Raw genomic sequence first — 19,757 nt, forward strand, 5'->3', positions numbered from 1 at the left:
AACAATGTCCTTGACACATACATGTTAAGGCCTTAATACATATCACCAAATCACCCTCCAACACACAGTAGCAATGTAAACTCCTGGGAGTGCTATAAGAGACATCTTTCCTATAGTCCATCACAGGAGGCATGGAATTTTTCCAATCAGCTTTGCAAAACCTGGTTATTCCAATTCTTTTCTTTTATTTCTTTGAGTACTTAATGAAGTTGATATCTTTTGATATATTTGTTTTTTGTAAATTTCCTGTGCATGATCTTTGTCTTCTAGCCTACTCATCTTTTTATACATTTCTTGTTGATTTGTGTGTGCTCTTTACATAATATTAACTCAAGTCTGTCATGTTTTTAATACCATTCATTGTATTTTTTTTACTTTTCAAGACTTTAAAATTGAGCTCTTTCTCTTCCTTTTATTTTTCTATTTTTATCTTCACCACAGATCACCCACGCACTGATTATATGAATATGTTTTTAAATTTTATGCTTTAATGTTTTCATTTCTGTACTTTTATGCTTTAATGTTTTCATGTTGGAATATAATGTAGCTGACATTTATTTTGATGCAAGGGTGTGAGGAAAGGCTCTATTATTTCCTAAGTGATAAGCAAGTTTTCAAAATTTTCTAGGATCTTTGTAAAGAAAAAAAAATGTTGATTTTCCAGAACACCATGGTATCAACGTAGTAACTATAAGTGACCACTCTTTACTTTCTGACATTACATCAACTCTGAAGAACCTAGCTCTAACAGATGCTCAGCCTCAAGGAACATACTCATCTGGAATAAGGTGAGTGGTAAATGGAAAGGAATCGTCCAGATGTTTATTCATGAGGTAGAATATCTGTTAATACTGTGCCTTGTGTTACACACCCTGAAAATTTCACAAAGTCCAATCTACTTCCCAGACAGAGTTCTGCTAGTCTTGAAGAATTCCCTGTATCTCAACTTCATAGCATCATCCTGAGCCAACCGAGAAATATTTATTCTAGAAAGCTTAGAAGGGCAAACAACATGTTTTATTTAGCTAAGACATTTGCAGTATGCTGAACAATGTATCAACCTGGAGTGGAAAATCCCCTGAGCTATTAAAGATGTCAAGCAATTACTGGAGTTCCCCCAGTTTTCCACCCTAGTAACCCTAGCAACATATCTCAAGAAAGAAGCTTTCTCCAAGTTCCTGGCTGCATCTACAGCCTAACGGCAACATAAACCCCTGTTTACCTCTGCCTTTATCTAGCCTACCCTACCCCCAACATGCTCCTAAGTTATAAAAACCAACCTCCTATTCTAAGGTGACAACAATTAGTCACCTGTCTCTTCCAAAATATGTTACCTTATTTTTTAAGGAATCTGATTTTGGTTGAAGAACACAGTGTAGAGAAAAGAACTCCTGTGTTCTAGCTGTAGACATACTACTTCAAAGTCCTCAAGTCCCTGTTATGCTAACATCAGAACGATGGCATATCAGAAAACTCCATTTTTGACAAATAAGGAGGGCAGTATTTGTAGAGATGTTTGAGTTTCATGTACAATATAGGCGGACCAGATGATCCATCACATAAACCGGAATGGGGGAGAGACAAGAAATCACTCCTTTCACAAGAGATGTCCAACCTAAAAAATTGTATCCATCTAATATCTTGTAGTTACAATATTGCAGTGTGTGGAGAGCAGAAAAACATTAGGTAGAGCAGAGCATGGCTGAGGCCCAGAGCTACCCAGGGCATTTTAGTAGAAATGGACGGGGGACTACTCTTCCCAATGGTCCTTCCATAAGTCTAATCAGAGAAGTCCACACATAAGTGATGTACCCCCTCAACACACACAGGAAGCCCCCACAATCATCTGGAAAAAAATGCCCTCTCGTATATCCACACTTGTGAGACACATACTTAGGTCAACGATGTGTTCATTCAACACTTACTGAGCCTTGTTGTAGTGTCATACACTGCCAGAGATGGCAAGAGGGCACTAATGAAGCAATCATAGGTCCTTAAGATGTTTATAGTGAGGTACACAGATATAAGCATGTATCTACAATAAAGTTGATCACACTGCTATGATTCAGAAAGTATGGGGTAGGGACTGCCCTGGTGGCACAAGGGGTTAAGTCTCAGCACTGTGAATCTCTCCACAGCCACTACAGCACAAGTGCCATCCTGGCCGGGGAGCTGACCCACTTGGTGCAGCAGACCTCTACTATCTCACCTGCTGCTCCCCTCTGCAGTGTATTTCAGTTCATCTGCCTGTTCTGCTTCCCACTCTATCTCTGGGGAATCCTCTCAACTCCCCCTCCCCCACATACACACACACCTCTGGCCTACACCCCAGCTCTTGTATGCATAAATAAATCTTTTTTTAAAAAATTGGAAAAGTGGGCCTTCCCTGGTGGCGCAGCGGGTTAAAGCACAGCACTGAGAAGCTGAAGCCGCTTCCGCATGAGTTTGATTCCCGCCTGCTCTGGAGGAGATCCACATGGCGTGGCAGACCTCTCCTGACCCGCCCGCTGCTCCCCTCAGCAGTGTACTTTGTCGATCTGCCTGTTCTGCTCCCCACTCTGTCTCTGGTGAAGCCTCTCACCTTCCGCATCTCTGGCCTGTACCGCAGTTCTGTATGAATAAATAAATCTTTAAAAAAAAATTGGAAAAGTTTCAGAGCCCCCACAGACATGGAGTCTAACGTTTCTCAGATTGGCCTATAAGCTCCAATATTTATACTGCTTCAAGGTACATTATCAGAGCCACCTCTTAGTATTTTGGGTTTGCTCTCTTGGTACAGCTAGCTAGGCTTTTATCTATCTTTGACTAGCATGTCTGCTATCAATTTCTCATGAACAAGTGGTCACTTACCTTTTATTTTATTTGCTTAGATTTTCGGTTCTGGCTTAGATTTTTGGAGCTGTATCCTGGGATGTTTGCTCCTGTTACAGGTGCTGAAACTCTGGTTTATGCAAGTATTGATTTGCTGTTTTGGCTTTAGCGCTGAGGTGGGGTTTTGGCAGGTGTTTCAAATACTCCAGCCATCAAATAGTAGCCTGCCTATGAGAACACACACGTGGTCTGACCTGTTTGTCCCTGTTCGCCCAGGCTCCAGCTGTTCTGTATCGAGAGCCTCAGGCTCAAGAGGTTCATCAATGCTCTGAACCGCCACTCCTGAAGCTCTCCAACATTGCACCCACGTGCTGGGCACTAACTCTGTGTAACCCCCTTGCCAGTGCACTGCTGAGTCTCAGGGGACCCCAATGGTGCATAAGTCCCCAGGTCAACAACAGTAGGGTGCTCTGCACAGCAGCTGCCCCTCCCTCATGCGACTCATATTGCCCCAGCATCAGTGCAAACACAGTGCACATAATGCTTTTCCTGCCCCTTCCTCCTGCACTATTGTTCTAGTGCGTGCTGCGGTCCCCTTTTCCCTGCAGTGGATTCTGGCGTTGTTCTCCTGCAGTCTAGTTGTGAGTGGGGAGGCAAGCCCAGTGTCTTCACTCTGCTACCATCTCACAGGACTCAAGCCACCTTCATTTTAAATTAAATCACTCCATGTCAAATGCACCCATTTCTTGATGGTCAGGATTATAATAATAGCAGTAACAGGCAGGTGAGATTAGGACTTTATATTTTATTTTGAATATACTGAGTTTTAGCTAGCAAGCATTAAAAATGCAAATCTGAACTTGAAATGCAAGAGATGCAGGCTTTGGTCCTCCCTGGTGGTGTAAGTGGTTAAAGTGCAGACTATGAAGATGTCCACAGCCATTGCAGCATTAGTTAGATCCCCAGCCAGGGAGGTGACCACATGGCACAGCAGACCTCTCCTGTCTCACCCACTGTTCCCCTCAGCAGTGTATTTCACTGATCTACCTGTTCTGTTCCCCACTCTGCTCTGGTGTATCCTCTCACCATTCCTGCACCTCTGGCCTGTAACCCAGCTCTTATATAAATAAATAAATCTTTTTAAAAGAGAGAGAGATAGGGCCTTCCCTGGTGGCGCAGCAGGTTAAAGCACAGCACTGAGAAGCTGAAGCCGCTTCCGCATGAGTTCGATTCCCGCCTGCCCCGGAGGTGACCACATGACATGGCAGACCTCTCCTGACCCGCCCGCTGCTCCCCTCAGCAGTGTACTTCATCGATCTGCCTGTTCTGCTCCCCACTCTGTCTCTGGTGAAGCCTCTCACCTTCCGCATCTCTGGCCTGTACCCCAGTTCTGTATGAATAAATAAATCTTAAAAAAAAAAGAGAGAGAGAGATAGAACAATGCATGCTTGGTGGGAGCTACCAGTACTGTGGTAAGAAAAAAAAACTCCTATTTTTTGCACTATTGGAGTCTCTTGGGACTCAGCAATTTTTACCACATTTGTCTTAGTTAAAAAAATAAAAAGAGGGTGGCCCTCCCTGGTGGGGCAGCAGGTTAAAGCACAGCACTAAGAAGCTAAAGCACCTTCAGCATAAGTTTGATCCCCGCCCACCCCGGAGTTGATCCACATGGCAAGGCAGAACTCTCCTGACCTACCCGCTGCTCCCCTCAACAGTGTACATCGATGATCTGCCTGTTCTGCTCCCCACTCTGTCTCTGGGGAATCCTCTCACTGCCCCAGCACCTCCGTTCTGTACCGCAGTTCTGTATGCATAAATAAATCTTTTTAAAAATAAAATAAATAAATAAAAAGAGGAACATGAAAAATGCTAAATATTGGAAAGGAAGAGAGTTCACTTTCTGATGATCTGATGGTCAAACTGGAACGTATAAAATAAACACTAATAAAGTTATTGGAGTCCAGTAAAAGATGAATACTAAAAACTCAATTGCTTTCAGTATGACAATAGTAACTATTAAAAAGTACAGTGAATAAAACCTATTCATGAGAATAACAGAACTATATAATGCTGTGGGGGAAATGTATAAAAAAAAAAACCAAAATTTCACAGAAGTGCATAACAGATCATCTTTTAAAATGGAAATGCTGCGGCTCTCCTGCCTGCCTGGGGCTGTGCAGGGGTTTCTTTCCACAAAATTTTTCCCTTTCAAAACAGCAGAGGCTCCCTCTGCCCACCTGTGACTATCGAGGTGCCTCTTCTTTCTTTCTCCTTTTCCTAATAAAGCTGTCCTTGTAAAATGTAAAAAAGTGAAAATGGGGGGAGGGGCACTAATGTGAAGGAGCACACAGGTGTCTCTTAAGCTACTGATGATGTTCTGTTGCTGAAACCAGATGGAGGGTACCTAGGTGTTTATTATTGTGCCGTAGTCTTTTTTAAGTTATATTTCACAATTTTAAATGTATAAATAATAATAAGAGAAAAAAGAAAGTACAGAAAATAGTTGATGTATTAAAATTCATCAGATGTTATCATCTTCAATTGGGAAGAACTTTTGTAATAAGACTCCATATCCCAAAAGATTAATAGATTGGATGTTATCAAAATTTAAAACTTCCACACAACAAAAAGTAAAATAAACAAAGTTGAATGGAAAGTAACAGAGAAGGAAGGACTTTTTTATAATAAATAAAATAAGGATCAATACTAAAACTATACGAAGAGTCCCTATAAATCAGTAAGAAAAAGACAATCATCAGGAGAAAAATGAGAAAAGACTATCAGGAGACTATTCATAGAAAAACATAAATAGGAAACATGAAATCATTCATGAATAATCAATCTCACTAATATTTATGGGGAAACAAATAATAATATAATGACAATTTTCACACATCTAGTTAGCAAAGGTAAAGATTGACGAGAATCTTCCTGCTGGCCCAAGGGGTTTAAGCACAGCACTGTGAAGCTGTCTGCAGGCAACACGTGCCAGCCAGGGAGGTGACCCACATGGCACCGCAGACCTCTCCTGTCTCACCGCTGCTCCCCTCAGCAGTGTATTTCACGGATGCCTGTTCTGTTCCCCATTCTGTCTCTGGTGAATCCTCTCACTGCCCCTGCACCTCTGGTCTGTATGCATAAATAAATCTCAAAAAATAGAATAGCTTCCATTAATTTTGGGAGATTCACCAGAGATAGGGTCTATGTGGTCAATTACATGTCCCCACAGTTCCAATATGCAGGTTCACTTACACACTTCTCTCCCCACCCAGCCTTCTTTACTGACAACTGTCTTAAAGTTTTCTCTTCCCCAAATTATATTTTTTTTACAGATCTAAATGTCTTTCAAATTTATTCTGATAAAACAGCACTGCAATATTTTATTAACCAAAAAAAAATTCCTGTATAATTGTAATATAAAAATGTTTGCGTAGTTGGTGGGGGAAGTTTTTAATTATTTGGTGATAATTAGGATAGATTTCATTGGGGATCTTTTAAGAGTAATCCAAATTACTTTTGTCAAGGCAGCTTACGGATAATATGGGATCATAGACACAGTCACAAAATGGACATCTCTGACTCCACTCCCATATGCTCTGCAGAAGTTATAAATAATCCTTCTTAAGTTTTCCTCAAGTATTCCTGGTGCTAAAGACCCAGAGGCTATTTCACATATATGCTTTGTAAATGAGTCTGCTTTGTTGCCATGTGGTGCCTGCCATTTTCCTCCAGTAATCATGTCTCCTGTTCCTGTCATCACCAAGAGCAATTGGTATGCCAACCATGCCCATGAAATCCACATGAGCTGAGGTCTGCGCTGAAGACACTGAGAGAGCCATTGCCAACAGAACAGGCACCGTCGACAATGCCACTGCAAATGTGCTGTTTCTGGCCCTCCCTGGTGGTACAATGGATTAGGATGCAGCACTGCAAGCAGCCACAGCCACTTCAATGCGAGTTCGATCCCCAGCACAAGAGGTGATTGACATGGTTCAGCAGACCTCGCCTCCTCTCCTGTCTCACCCGCTGCTCCCCTCAGCAGTGTATTTCAGTCGATGTGCCTGTTGTGCTCCCTACTCTGTCTCTGGTGAAGCCTCTCAGGGCCCCTGCACCTCTGGCTGTACCCCAGTTCTATATGCATAAATAACTAAATCTGTTTTAGAAAATGTGCTGTTTTCTTTGCTATCAGCGTGATTCCTCTCTGGTCCTCACTCTTACAACCAATTTACCTATAGCTCCTGTGCATTCAGCCTCCAAAACTCAACTCAAATAGGCCAAATTATTTTCAAGTCTACAAATATCACCCTGTCCTAAGCCATGATCATATCTTATGTTTGCTGAAGGGAATTGCTCATACCTGGGTTGGCCTCCCGGTTTGCATGCTTACACCAATCCAGTTCAGATCCCACAACCATAGCTACTTAAACGTGAGCCTTTCAAATACAAATTAATTCTTGCCAGCTCTTGACTCAACACCATTCAATGACTCTCCTTCACACATTTTAAATTCATACTCTTTGCCACGGCTTACTAGATCATACATGATTTGGCACCTGGTTCCATGTAGAATGTCACCCTGTGCCACTCTTTCCTCTGTCAATTTGGTGCAGCCACACTGGTCTCCCTTCTTTTCTTCAAACATGTCAAGCTTGTTCTTGCCTTAGAATCAGTATATTTGATGTTCTCCTTGCCTAGAATGTTCTTCTCTCTCCATTTCATATGGTGGGTTCCACTGTCTCATTCATACCTTACAGACAGCAATCTTCCCTGACCTACCAACACAAATAGTCCCGTTCACTCTCTACATGTCACATTATTTAATACTCTACACAATATTTTCTGCCTGAAATTCATTTGTTTGTCCATCCCTACTAACAGAACCACTAGGATGCGGCACCCAAGGAAGGAAAGGCCTTGTCAATCATGTTTGATACAATATTAGCTCCTACACTAGAACCTGACACACGGTTCAGCTCTCTATAAAATGTTTCTGAATGAGGCTTGCACCATCACCAACCCTCTCTGTGTTGTTGTCAACTCTAAAGTTGTTGACTCCATGTGTGCTTGCTATCCTTCTGAGTTTTCCAGGACACCATTATTTTTGCTTTCATTGTCTTGTAGCCTCTTACTTCAAACCCTCTTAATTCTCCCCTAATTGAAATGAATAACAACTGTAGACTCAAGTTGGGCCCTTGTTGCATAAGATATGCTTCCACACACTGATATTGAAATGTGAATACAATAATATTTTGACCAGGGGCCTCCCTGGTGGTGCAAGCGGTTAAGTCTTAGTGACTGTGAGCTGTGAGCAGCCACTGCCAACAGTTCAATCCCCGGCCAGGCAGTTGACCCACATGGCGCAGCAGACCTCTCCTGTCTTGCCTGCTGCTCCCCTCAGCAGTGTATTTCAATACAGTACATCTGCCTGTTCTGTTCTCCACTCTGTCTCTGGTGAATCCTCTCACCTCCCCCTCACCTCTAGCCAATGGCCCAGTTCTTGTATGCATAAATAAATCCTTTTCAAAAATATATTTTGACCAAACCAGAGTTCTGAATAGCCATTTCATACTCACAGTAACTTAGCTGAAGTGTTTTTCCCTTTTATTCTCATTTATTGAGGTAACATTGGTTTACAGCACTATAGATTATTTAGGGAAATAGATTCACATCTCAAATACATGCCATTGAGGCACTTTTAAGAAATGTAGTATATGCTTGTTGTCACTAGAGGGCTGTCAGGTAAGGGAAACAAAAGAGGAAAAAAATATTTTCAAACCTGAGAATCCATTTACTCCTACGGTTGCTATCATTTTTTTTTTTTTTAAGATTTATTTATTTGTACATACAGAACTGGGGTACAGGCCAGAGGCTCAGGGGTGGCGAGAGGCTTCACCAGACACAGAGTGGGGAGCAGAACAGGCAGATGGACGAAATACACTGCTGAGGGAAGCAGCGGGCGGGTCAGGAGAGGTCTGCCACGCCATGTGGTCACCTCCGGGGCAGGCGGGAATCGAACTCATGCGGAAGTGGCCTCAGCTCCTTAGTGCTGTGCTTTAACCTGCTGTGCCACCAGGGAGGGCCCGGTTGCTATCATTTTGATAAACACAAATCTAAATTTTCTATCACTAGCCTTGATGGCTTTTCAAATCTCCAAATATTCAAGTGTGTCCTAGCAATTTCTCCCTAACTGTCACCTCTCATTCAACCAAACACTAAAATCAGTCACATGCTGTCCAAACTGACTTCCCCTTTCTACCTACTTGTGTCAACAATGTCTTTATTCTCCCAGTCACCCATTTGAGCAGCTGCACAGCATTGTACCTCCCCTTCCCCTGGTTCCCTCCTTGCGTGCTCCAAGCTTTTACCTCCTAAGTACTCTCACATCCATTTCGTCCACTTTATTCCCATTGCCACTGCCTTCGACGAGATGCACAGACAGGGCTTCTCAGATTTCTCTAATAACCCCTTAGCCGGTCTCTCTCTGACACAGGCTGACATCACTCACTCCTCCCTGAACACTGCTACCAGAATGAGCTCACCATGACCCTGCAGGCCCCTGCTTAAAACCTGTCAGTGGCTCCATTCACAATAAAAAACAGATATGTCTTCAGGGCCCTTTAACCTCTGGCTTCCACCTATTTCATCAAAGATCTTTCACAGTCCCTTTCCTTGCAGGCAAAGATAATGATGCTTCCAAACTTGAGTTCCTCCCTCTGTGCCTTTGCAAATGTATTTCCTCTCCCTATTGTGCCCTCCCACCTCTTTTTAACCTAGTGAGCAGCTCATTCTTCCAAATTCAACTATGGAGTTTCCTTCTCTTTCCAGAAACGTAGTCACCCAGCGCTGCCTGGGCTGCAGGAGCCTCACAAGCTCTCCTGTGACTCTGATGCATATCCAAGTTTGAGAACCACCACTACATATATTCGTAACACTATGCCGTACTTTCCCTGGTTTTTAACTTAGACATCCTCCTTTCTAAACTCGGGTCTTTGAAAGAATAAACTATGTCTTACTCAATTTTGTAATCCTATATCTATGGAGACCAAATTAATAAGCCCTTCTGGTAATTTAAAAATACAAGTTCCATTAAAATTTTTGTCATAAAATAACCACACATATTTCTCTTTTATAAAGAATGTAACATTACCTCATAAAGATATGGCTTTCTGATTTAGACTAAATATTGCTACCAATAGTGTAAAACAATGAGATTGTCCTCAAGGACATCTACCTCAATCTGCTCAAAAATATACTCATAATAATTTTAGCTTCCTGTAATAATTTATTATAAAATCATTATAGATAAATTAAGAAATCTCTTCAGAAGCTATTTATCATTTTAGCTAGCCCTACTTTGAGGGCATAAGTTTACAATTAGCATGCAACAACATTCCAGTGCCTGGTAGGAAACAGAGAATGCAATGAAGCCATTTACAATTTTCTTTTTCAGATGGAACTTGATCCTGGGATCAAGGACAATTTATCCCCAGAGCAGCCTCCCTAGATGCCTTTATTATACCATCACATTCTTATCAACAGCTGCTTAGCTAAAAAGTCCTGAGCACAGCTCAGCCAGCCCAGCCCCCAAAAACCTTGAAGATATTTCTGGGATTAGAAAAGAGATAGTTGAGAGATCATGGAAATAGAGGCCATCTGTTCTTGTCATTTGACAACTAAGAAGACACTAGAAAAATTGGGCCTTTCTTCTACAATTTGGAGATTCTGAGGAAATGCATAAACTTAACATGAGTTGGGCCAGGGACATGCATTCTCCTATTCTGCACCCCAGTTTGGCAGGGGTGTCCTGTTAAAAGGCCCTTTCAACTTCTTTCACTTCATTTACATAGATACACAGAGCATATTTATGGGCTGGGACCATTACCCCTGCCAGAAAAATGCAGACCTGAATATTTGATAAGGCTGTGGATTGGTAGCAAAAAGGAACCTCGGTGTGTGTATGGTCAGGTGGAGAAAGCCAGAGTTCAAAAGCAGTTGGAAAACCTACTGGAATATCTATTCCTTCCTGGGAAGCAGAGTTGATTGTTACACACAGCCAGGAGACTAGTTGCAGCCCCAGTCCTAGTCTAGGGAGGACTGCTTTGGGATAAAAATGGCAAACATACTCCTATTTTCAGGATTTGAGTAGTGGCCATCCTGTTCTTTAACTGAAAGCTCCATTTGGTTTTGCAGACAGATGAAATGGAACTGGACACCCTCTAGCTAGGCTCCCTGTTTTTCCTCTTCTGACTGATTCCCTTGCTCTGTTCCTCTTCTGACTGATCCCCCTTGCTCTGTTCTGTCCTTGCTCTGAGAAATCGTAAAGCACTGAGAGGGAAGTTTGGGAGAAATTTATTTTCATTTGCAGTGATGGCAATGTATTGCTCAGCTTTGATGAGAGGGAAATACTAGCTAGATCCTTCTGGTATTCACTGCTCATACTCCCAAAACTACAGTGATTAACCTTGAAGTCTAGCTTTTCAAATGACTTTTCCCTACTTTTCCCTGCTAGCTCCAGAATACACTATAAGCTTTAACTTCCTCTTTGGTTTCTTGCAGGGCAAAGTACTTTGTTATCTGGCCTGCAACAGACTGGGTTTTTGTTTGTTTTTTTTTTTTTTTTTTTTGGCTTAGGATTGAAACAGAGCTAACTTCCTGGCCACTTCTCCTCATCCCTTTGGCTAGATGCTCCCAGGATGTCCTGTTTCTCTCTATCTCCTCCTCCCTGGTTACAATAGCGACCAGGGCCTGCTCCCAGGATTATAACAACCCGAATGGTCTCCAGCTTGTCTACTACTTCTCTACAGACACAGTCCCTGGCTGCTATGCATTCCAGGTCCCATCACATATTCTGAACAAAATTCTCAAACTTCTTTCTATTGCTGACTCTGGTCATCCATTGGTTTTCTGTCTCTTCTTTCTCCTTTATATGCCCCCCCCAAGATGTAAGAATTTTGAATTTGTTTTTACATGTCTAACTCTAGACTTGTCCATCTTTCCTGTAGGGCTTCATTTCCTCACCTTCTTCCCCCACTAATTGTCTTTAAGCATTTACAAATAGTTAAGATTATTTTTTTTTTAAAGATTTATTTATTTGTGCATACAGAACTGGGGCACAGGCCAGAGGTGCAGGAGTGGTGAGAGGATTCACCAGAGACAGAGTGGGGAGCAGAACAGGCAGATGGACGAAGTACACTGCTGAGGGGAGCAGCGGGCGGGTCAGGAGAGGTCTGCCATGTCATGTGGTCACCTCCGGGGCAGGCGGGAATCGAACTCATGCGGAAGCGGCGTTAGATTCTCAGTGCTGTGCTTTAACCCGCTGCACCACCAGGGAGGGCCTAGTTAAGATTATTTTTATTTCTATTTTAAAGTCTCATTTACAGACCTTCCCTCTCCAATTTCACAGTGGCTTTGAGGAAAGTGTTTTTTTTTTTTTTCTATAGATCATTTTGGGTATGTATGGCTAGAATCCTCATTCTGATGCCCGAATGGCAGTGCCTACATTCTGAAACTATAATGTGAAACTCCCTCAAATAAACTTTGAAGTGTTATTGAAAGATCATCTGCATCGTAGTCACTTGGGGATCTTCCTAAAATGCTGATTTCATGGCACTCCAGAGCTTACTATTCAATAGGTTTAAGGTAAATTCCCAGAACCTATATATTTTTTTTTATCTGTTTATTTTTACATCATTTTTCACATTTTTTTTTTCATCTCAATTGTAATCCCCATGGGTTTCCCATCACCAAATCACCCCTGTGCCACCACCATAGTCCCGTGCATTTCCCTCCCTTCCCCCCCCCCCGTTCCCAGAACCTATATTTTAACAGGCTTCCTAGGTAAGTGTACAGCTTGAAAATCATTGCAGTATGACCTGCTGCTTAGGTAGCCTTGCTTACATACATTGTTAGAATCTTTTTTTTTTTAGAGATTTATTTATTTATGCATACAGAACTGGGGTACAAGCCAGAGGTGCAGGGGCTGTGAGAGCATTCACCATAGATAGTGGGGAGCAGAACAGGCAGATTGAGGAAGTACACTGCTGAGGGGAGCAGTGGGCGGGCCAGGAGAAGTCTGCCACACCATGTGGTCACCGCCGGGGCAGAGGGATGATCGAACTCATGCTTAAGTGGCTTTAGCTTCTTAGTGCTGTGCTTTAACCCGCTGCGCCACCAGGGAGGGCCCCATTGTTAGAATCTTAGCCATGGTCACCAAGCAATGTACACATAACAGTATGCAGAAAGATCTTTTACCTGGGACTTTTTGAAGACAGCAAAAATACCTATTAAGAGTAACTGTGGGCCTTCTGTGGTGGCCCAACATGTGAAAGTGCAGCACTATGAAGCTACTTGAGTACGAGTTCGATCCCCAGACAGGGGTGACCCACAGGGCACAGCAGACCCCTCCTGTCTCTCCCTCTCCTCCCTCAGCAGTGTGTTTCAGTCAATCTGCCTGTTCTGCTCCCCATTTTGGAGTCTGTTATTTTATAATCAGCATTATTTAAGGTAAGACAATGGCAGGTGTTTTTAAATACACTTTATGGGGAAAGTCACCCAGGGTTTCACTAGGCTGGCTGGATTGAGCTCTCACTATACAAGTCCACAGTATAGCATTTCCTCTGTAATAGCTTAAGCACATCCCACTAATATTCCAGTGCTTACTCCTGAGGCAGAACCAGCCCAGGGTATACCTATCAATAGTTAATCATTGTTTGCTTTCTATCCCTTGATCGACAAAATACTTTTTTTGATTTATAGTGACCATCCTTGGAGATAGATACTGTCAAGTGTCTTTCCCAAGGCTGGTGTGAGAAGTGGCTTAACATTTGAGTTCCCCACATATAGTAATGACCAGGAGGAGAGGATTTCTGTTCCTAGTCTTATTGATGTTCATTACACAACCCAAATGATGGATGTTGAATAGCTGCCCATTAACATATACCCAAAGGAGAAAGACAGATTCCCATCAAAGAAATCAATGACACCTCCTTAGACAAAGGTCATGGCTCCTCAGTAAGAAAGTAACTCAGTTTCAAATACATTGGATTGCCATGCTTCCTAGGCATGATATTCTTAGACTTTTCTGGAAAGAATGGAGTCTCAGTTTCCAACCCAAAAGTCCCTTTGATCCATTTTCTGAAGTTCTAGTCCAGAGTGTCCTCTTCAGGACTCACTGCTATTAGAAGCAACTATGGTGCACTGCCTGAACCAGGACCTCAAATATCCTTATTCTTTCAAGGACACTATAAATCTGATAACAACATACCCACCATAATAATTATGCAATAAAAACTCAAAGACAGAGCTTCAGAACAGTTTTACTTTTTGCCTGAAAGACTGCCTCCAGGAGGACAGCTCCAGAAAGTAAATCCACATAACTAAATGCATTCAATAAAACTGAACAGGGAAAAAAGAAGGCCAAAGGAAATGCCTCTTGTGTAGCACACTCTAAAATGATAGCTCTGATAAAATAGACACTTCTAAGTGCAAGGCTGGTTGTTCAGAAGGTGGGAAACTAAGAGTCACAAAAGGATATGTCAGCACAAATCCAGAGAATAAAAAAAAAAAAAGAGCTATGAAACTAGCATTTTCCTTGCGATAAATACTGGGTCCTACTAACCTAGAGGGTATTTTTTTTTTTTTTAAGATTTTATTTATTTGTGCATACAGAACTGGGGTACAGGCCAGAGCTCAGGGGCGGTGAGAGGCTTCACCAGAGACAGAGTGGGCAACAGAACAGGCAGATGGTCAAAGTACACTGCTGAGGGGAGCAGCGGGCGGGTCAGGAGAGGTCTGCCACGCCATGTGGTCACCTCCGGGGCTGGCGGGAATTGAACTCATGCGGAAGCGGCTTTAGATTCTCAGTGCTGTGCTTCAACCCGCTGAGCCACCAGGGAGGGCCCCTAGAGGGTATTTTTAATTGGAAGTTTCTCTTTGGAGATTTTTTGAGATAAATACAAAAGGGACAAATCTTGGTGTCCAAGCAAGAAGTTGACATGGACATATACCAGTCCCCCTCCATCTCCATTTAAAGTTAGACCTCCTCATGGTGAGGCTTCTCATGGATGGATGAGGGTGGGAGCCACCATCAGAGGCAGATAGGAGAGCTATATGCTTTTCTTGGTCTTGGCTCCGAGTAGAATAGAATGAAACAGAAAACAATTTCCTTTAGCTCTCATAACCTCAAATCTATACTCATGCAAGTCTATGCTCAGAATTTACATTACTTGTATGGCTAAAACATTTCATACTAGAAATGTAGCCTGAAAATAATTGTGAATTGGTAGTATTCTCAGGTGACTGGCAGGAGTAAGCTCAACTCTCCTCTGGAATAATTCACTTTAACCAGGTCTGAAAAAAATCTCCAAGTTCCAAAGACCATGAGCTCACAAATAAATGTCACAATACACACAAGAGAAAATGTGGAATCAGGTTAAGATGTATGGAGGATATAATGAGAAGGACAAACAAGCACTGAAGGGAAGTTCTAGAAAGAAATATTAAAGAAGGGAGAGGATATCTAATAACGAATGGCTGAGAATTTCCCAAAACTCAGGCTACATATTTAGCTACTTCACTCTGTCTACAAGACTTATTAGGCTAATGTTAACCCTTCTTTTGTTCACATGAGAGTCCTGGATTGACCACAATCAGGGTACTCAGTCATGATGTCATCCTTAAAAGGAGCAAAGAACAATGAGAGTAGCTACTTAAATAAGCCTCAGTAATAGAATTAGGGTTTGTTTGTTTTCCAGAATACTTACAGAGATTATGTGTGGTCAACAGAGACCTTTCCTTCAGAGTCTGAAATGATATCTCTGTTAATTAGACTCCTAGCTTGTCCATTCTGCAATCTTCAAAAGAAAAAACAGAGATATAAGCATATATTTTGGTGTGGTATACTGAGACATGCATGCATTGAGGGCCAGGCTAACCTAAGTACAAATTCTGACCCTGACATTGTATGGGGGAAAGTTTGAGAATTTAATGTTTGGATTTTTTTTAAAGATTTATTTACTTATGCATGCAAGAACTGGGGTACAGGTTAGAGGTATGGGAGGTGAAAGGATTCACCAGTGGGGAGCAGAACAGGCAGATCAACTGAAATACACTGCTGAGGGGAACAGTGGGGATTCAGGAGAGGTCTGTTGTGCCATGTGAGTCACCTCATTGGCTGGGGATCGAACTCATGCTATAGTAGCTGTGGATAGCTTCAGAGTGTTGAGACTTAACCCCTTGTGCCACCAGGGAGGCCCCAAGAATTTAATGTTTGACATCATGTTTCACGCTAACCAGATCATCCCCCTTTTCATCCCCTATCATCATCCCTCTTCATTGGCCATGATTTTTAGACTTTTGCCCAAGACTGAGGCCAAATCCATGATTATTTTTCAAATAAGTTGTGTACTCTTGACAAAACAAAATGTTGGGTATGAACTGTCAGAAAATTTGAAAGACTAAAATTTTGTCTACTATTTCTCAACTTTGAGATGTAGAAGGGCAAGCCAAATCTAAGGATTAAACAGATAGTAACCAACTAGAACAGCCAGCCGAAGTGACTCAAGTGGGCGCGGCAGTAAAGGTGGACAGGAATGGCTGAAGCAGACAAATAGATCTGGCACAGCAAGCTAGATATTTAATCTATAGCTTAACACCAGTCAGGGAACATAATAAGCATAGAAAGAATGGGGTCAAGGCAGGTTGGAGAAGCTTGGTGTCCACATATTTAGTCTTCAAAAATAAGGAACACGGGCAAAAGGCATAAATGAATAGGTATGTGTTAGTATCCAGGGACTGGGTGATGACTATTGAAAGCCCAAACTCCAGACCATATGGGTCACTTTTTTGAGAGAGATTCCAAGTGTAGAATACTGAAAGTACAAATCAGAGCTCAAATCAAAATCTAACATGACAGGAGTGAAAAGCCCAACTCAGAAGAACTAGGCCGTACCACTCTTAACCTATTACAAAATGCAATGCCTGGCATAGAGTATGACATTATTAAACACCTGTTGAATAAATAAACAATCAACCAACTATAGTGAAACAAAGTAAATGATACTGGAACATCAGTAATAAGACCAACATTGAAACTAAGCCCGAACTTTGAAGGTAAGTGTGTTCAGCCAATGGTAAAAGGCCACAGAATCAGATAGCCCCTAACACTGCATGGTAGCAGCATTGCTGAAGTGCCTGAGAATATTTTGCAAGTGGAGTTGAAGTTTGAGTGTCATATACATGTGAGTGTATGTGAAGCAAGATACTTGGTTTATGTTTCAAATGCATTTTAGGTTATTTTTTCCAAATTCATTGTTTTTCCTCTCCTGTTATATTACAACTTAGCATTCACTCAAATGTCATTTATTCCAGAGTGCACATTTATTCCCTTGTATATATCTTAGTTTATCTCACTTTAGATCCAGTTCTATCTGCTACTTGTTGTTTTAAAAAAAAACAATTATGCTTAAAGCATATTATTAGAAGTAAACCTCTTATATTTTAGTTTGCTTCTAGAAGATTCACATCAGTTTATCATTTCACAGTTGCTTTAGAAATTACTATTTCCACTCTTTTTTTGTATATCAGGCCTGCTGTGCAAAAGATGTGACTTTTTACTGGTCAACCAATTACCTTCCAGTATGTATTTTGTGGTTATATTTCCAGGGTCAGCTTTTTAGTGAAACAGCTGTTAAGGATGGTATTTACAATAGGCCAGGACAGGTCTAATTTTGTATGTAACTCTACCTTGTTTATGATCTATTAGTATATTTTCTTTTAATATTTTCCCCTTGTTTACAAAGTAAAACATAGTAACTATAAAAAAATCCAATCATTCTATAAAGGTACAAATAAGACACACATCTCTTACTATAATCAGCAACCAAAGATAATCATCATCAATCATTTTATTTATTTATTTATTTTAAAGATTTATTTATTTGTGCATGCAGAACTGGGGTACAGGCCAGAGGCTCAGGGGCGGTGAGAGGATTCACCAGGGACAGAGTGGGGAGCAGAACAGGCAGATCATCGAGGAAGCACACTGCTGAGGGAGCAGTAAGTGGGCGGGTCAGGAGAGGTCTGCCACGCCATGTGGTCACCTCCGGCGCAGGCGGGAATCGAACTCATGAGAAAGCGACTTTTTAGATTCTCAGTGCTGTGCTTTAACCCGCTGTGCCACCAGGGAGGGCCGATAATCATCATCAATCATAATGAGCATTCTTCCAGAATTCTCTTCGATGCACATACAAATACTAAGTAAATGATTTTACATAAATGCAATTATTCCACATGCTACATGTAACACATCAGGAGCTCTTGTCATAAGTAATGAGTATAAAGACATTCCTTAATAAATTGTGGTTAGCACATTACCCCTGGTACTAGCAAACTTTTCTTTAAAAAACCTTCCACTGAATACTCCATGTTATTGTAAAAAGGAAGAAAATGACAGTAGTCTTTCCCCACTTGGCACATGGTAGGGAATCAGCTGACCCATACCTGACCAAAAAGAGTTCTCCATGCCTTTACCTAAAGGGAATTCTAAGAGACCAATCAATCTCATGCCTGAGGTTTAATATAGGAACATTGGGAAAGAGATCTCACTTTTTTTAGGATTGCAAATTATTAAGACATTATAAATTGAAGCTGCTTGAAGCTATCTTTGCCAACTCCAAGGAGGAAACTGTCTGAGATAAGATATTTGGAGCCAAAGCACAAAAAGCAGCAGGGACAAGCAAAAATGAGAGATGGGAAAAAAAAGTACTGCTACATCTTGGACCCTAGTCCCAATTATGCCTGAAGCATCTGAATTACAGTCAGCATCTGAATTACCATATGCTTTCCTAAAAATCACTGCACTGCAAAGTTGCTCAATAAAAACCACAGTGCTTTTGGAGGAAATGGAGCTAGGAATACAACATTCAAAAATTTTGTCAGTGATACATTCACTAAAAGATAGGAACCTAATGAAAATGGTAGTAACGTTTTACGCATATTAACTGGTTAAGAACTGCGTAAATATTAAAATAAGGCCCTTTATTTTGAAAAAAAGCATGAAGTTTGCTTGTAGAAATGGGTGTCAGAGGGGATGCAGTTTGTGTTATTATAAAGCAGTTGGGAGGAGGGTTATCTGAAATAAGATGGAAAGTTTTAACACTAGGTGAGGAAGGGTGCGATTCTAAACACATAAAATGAACTGAGGTAGCTGGTAGATGTCTGAGGTAGATATTTGTCAGTGTGTGTGTTTTGTGTATTTCCATGTGACTTTATTCAGTTAAGTAGTTTTCTGCTTTTAACTAGTGTTTATGGCTGACAAAATTGCACATGAGCAAATGCAAAAATTCTCAAATATTTCTCTAATATATTAATGACAAGGGAACAGATAAGTGTTGTAACAGTGCATATTTGATTATGCAAGTGAATACATTCTTTTTTGTTGTTGCCAGTTAGCTTTCTTCTAGAGTCCAGAACTGTAATACACAATTACATAATATTCCATTACACAAGAGTGACACCTTTTAAACCCTGGTTCTGCTGTGTCTCAACACATTTCTAGACTATCTTACTCTACTGAAAATTCATTTTATAACAACATAGGCCAGCAGTAAGAAGACACAAAGATTCCAAGGCCAAATAGAAATAACTCCTTTTTGATATTTATGATACTATCTTCAACAAAATGTTGTGAAAAGATACTTGAGGGGTTGGTCATGGTAATATTTTATGGTGGACATGATATATTTTTTTCATGGTTCTGATACCTCAAAATCCATAAAACTCCCAGAGATTACATCAAATTTATGTCAATATTTTATCTCAAATATCCTAACCCTGAGTTATCACTTTGGCTCTGGTTGGTAACAAAAACTTACATGTATTGGTGTTGTGACTAACGTTCCAGTGATAAATTTGGGGGTAGAACAACATTGGTGCAAGAAATATTGCCA

This window comes from Condylura cristata, unplaced genomic scaffold, assembly GCF_000260355.1.
Source record: "Condylura cristata isolate star-nosed mole 26May11 unplaced genomic scaffold, ConCri1.0 scaffold00019, whole genome shotgun sequence".
NCBI classification, from domain to species: domain Eukaryota; kingdom Metazoa; phylum Chordata; class Mammalia; order Eulipotyphla; family Talpidae; genus Condylura; species Condylura cristata.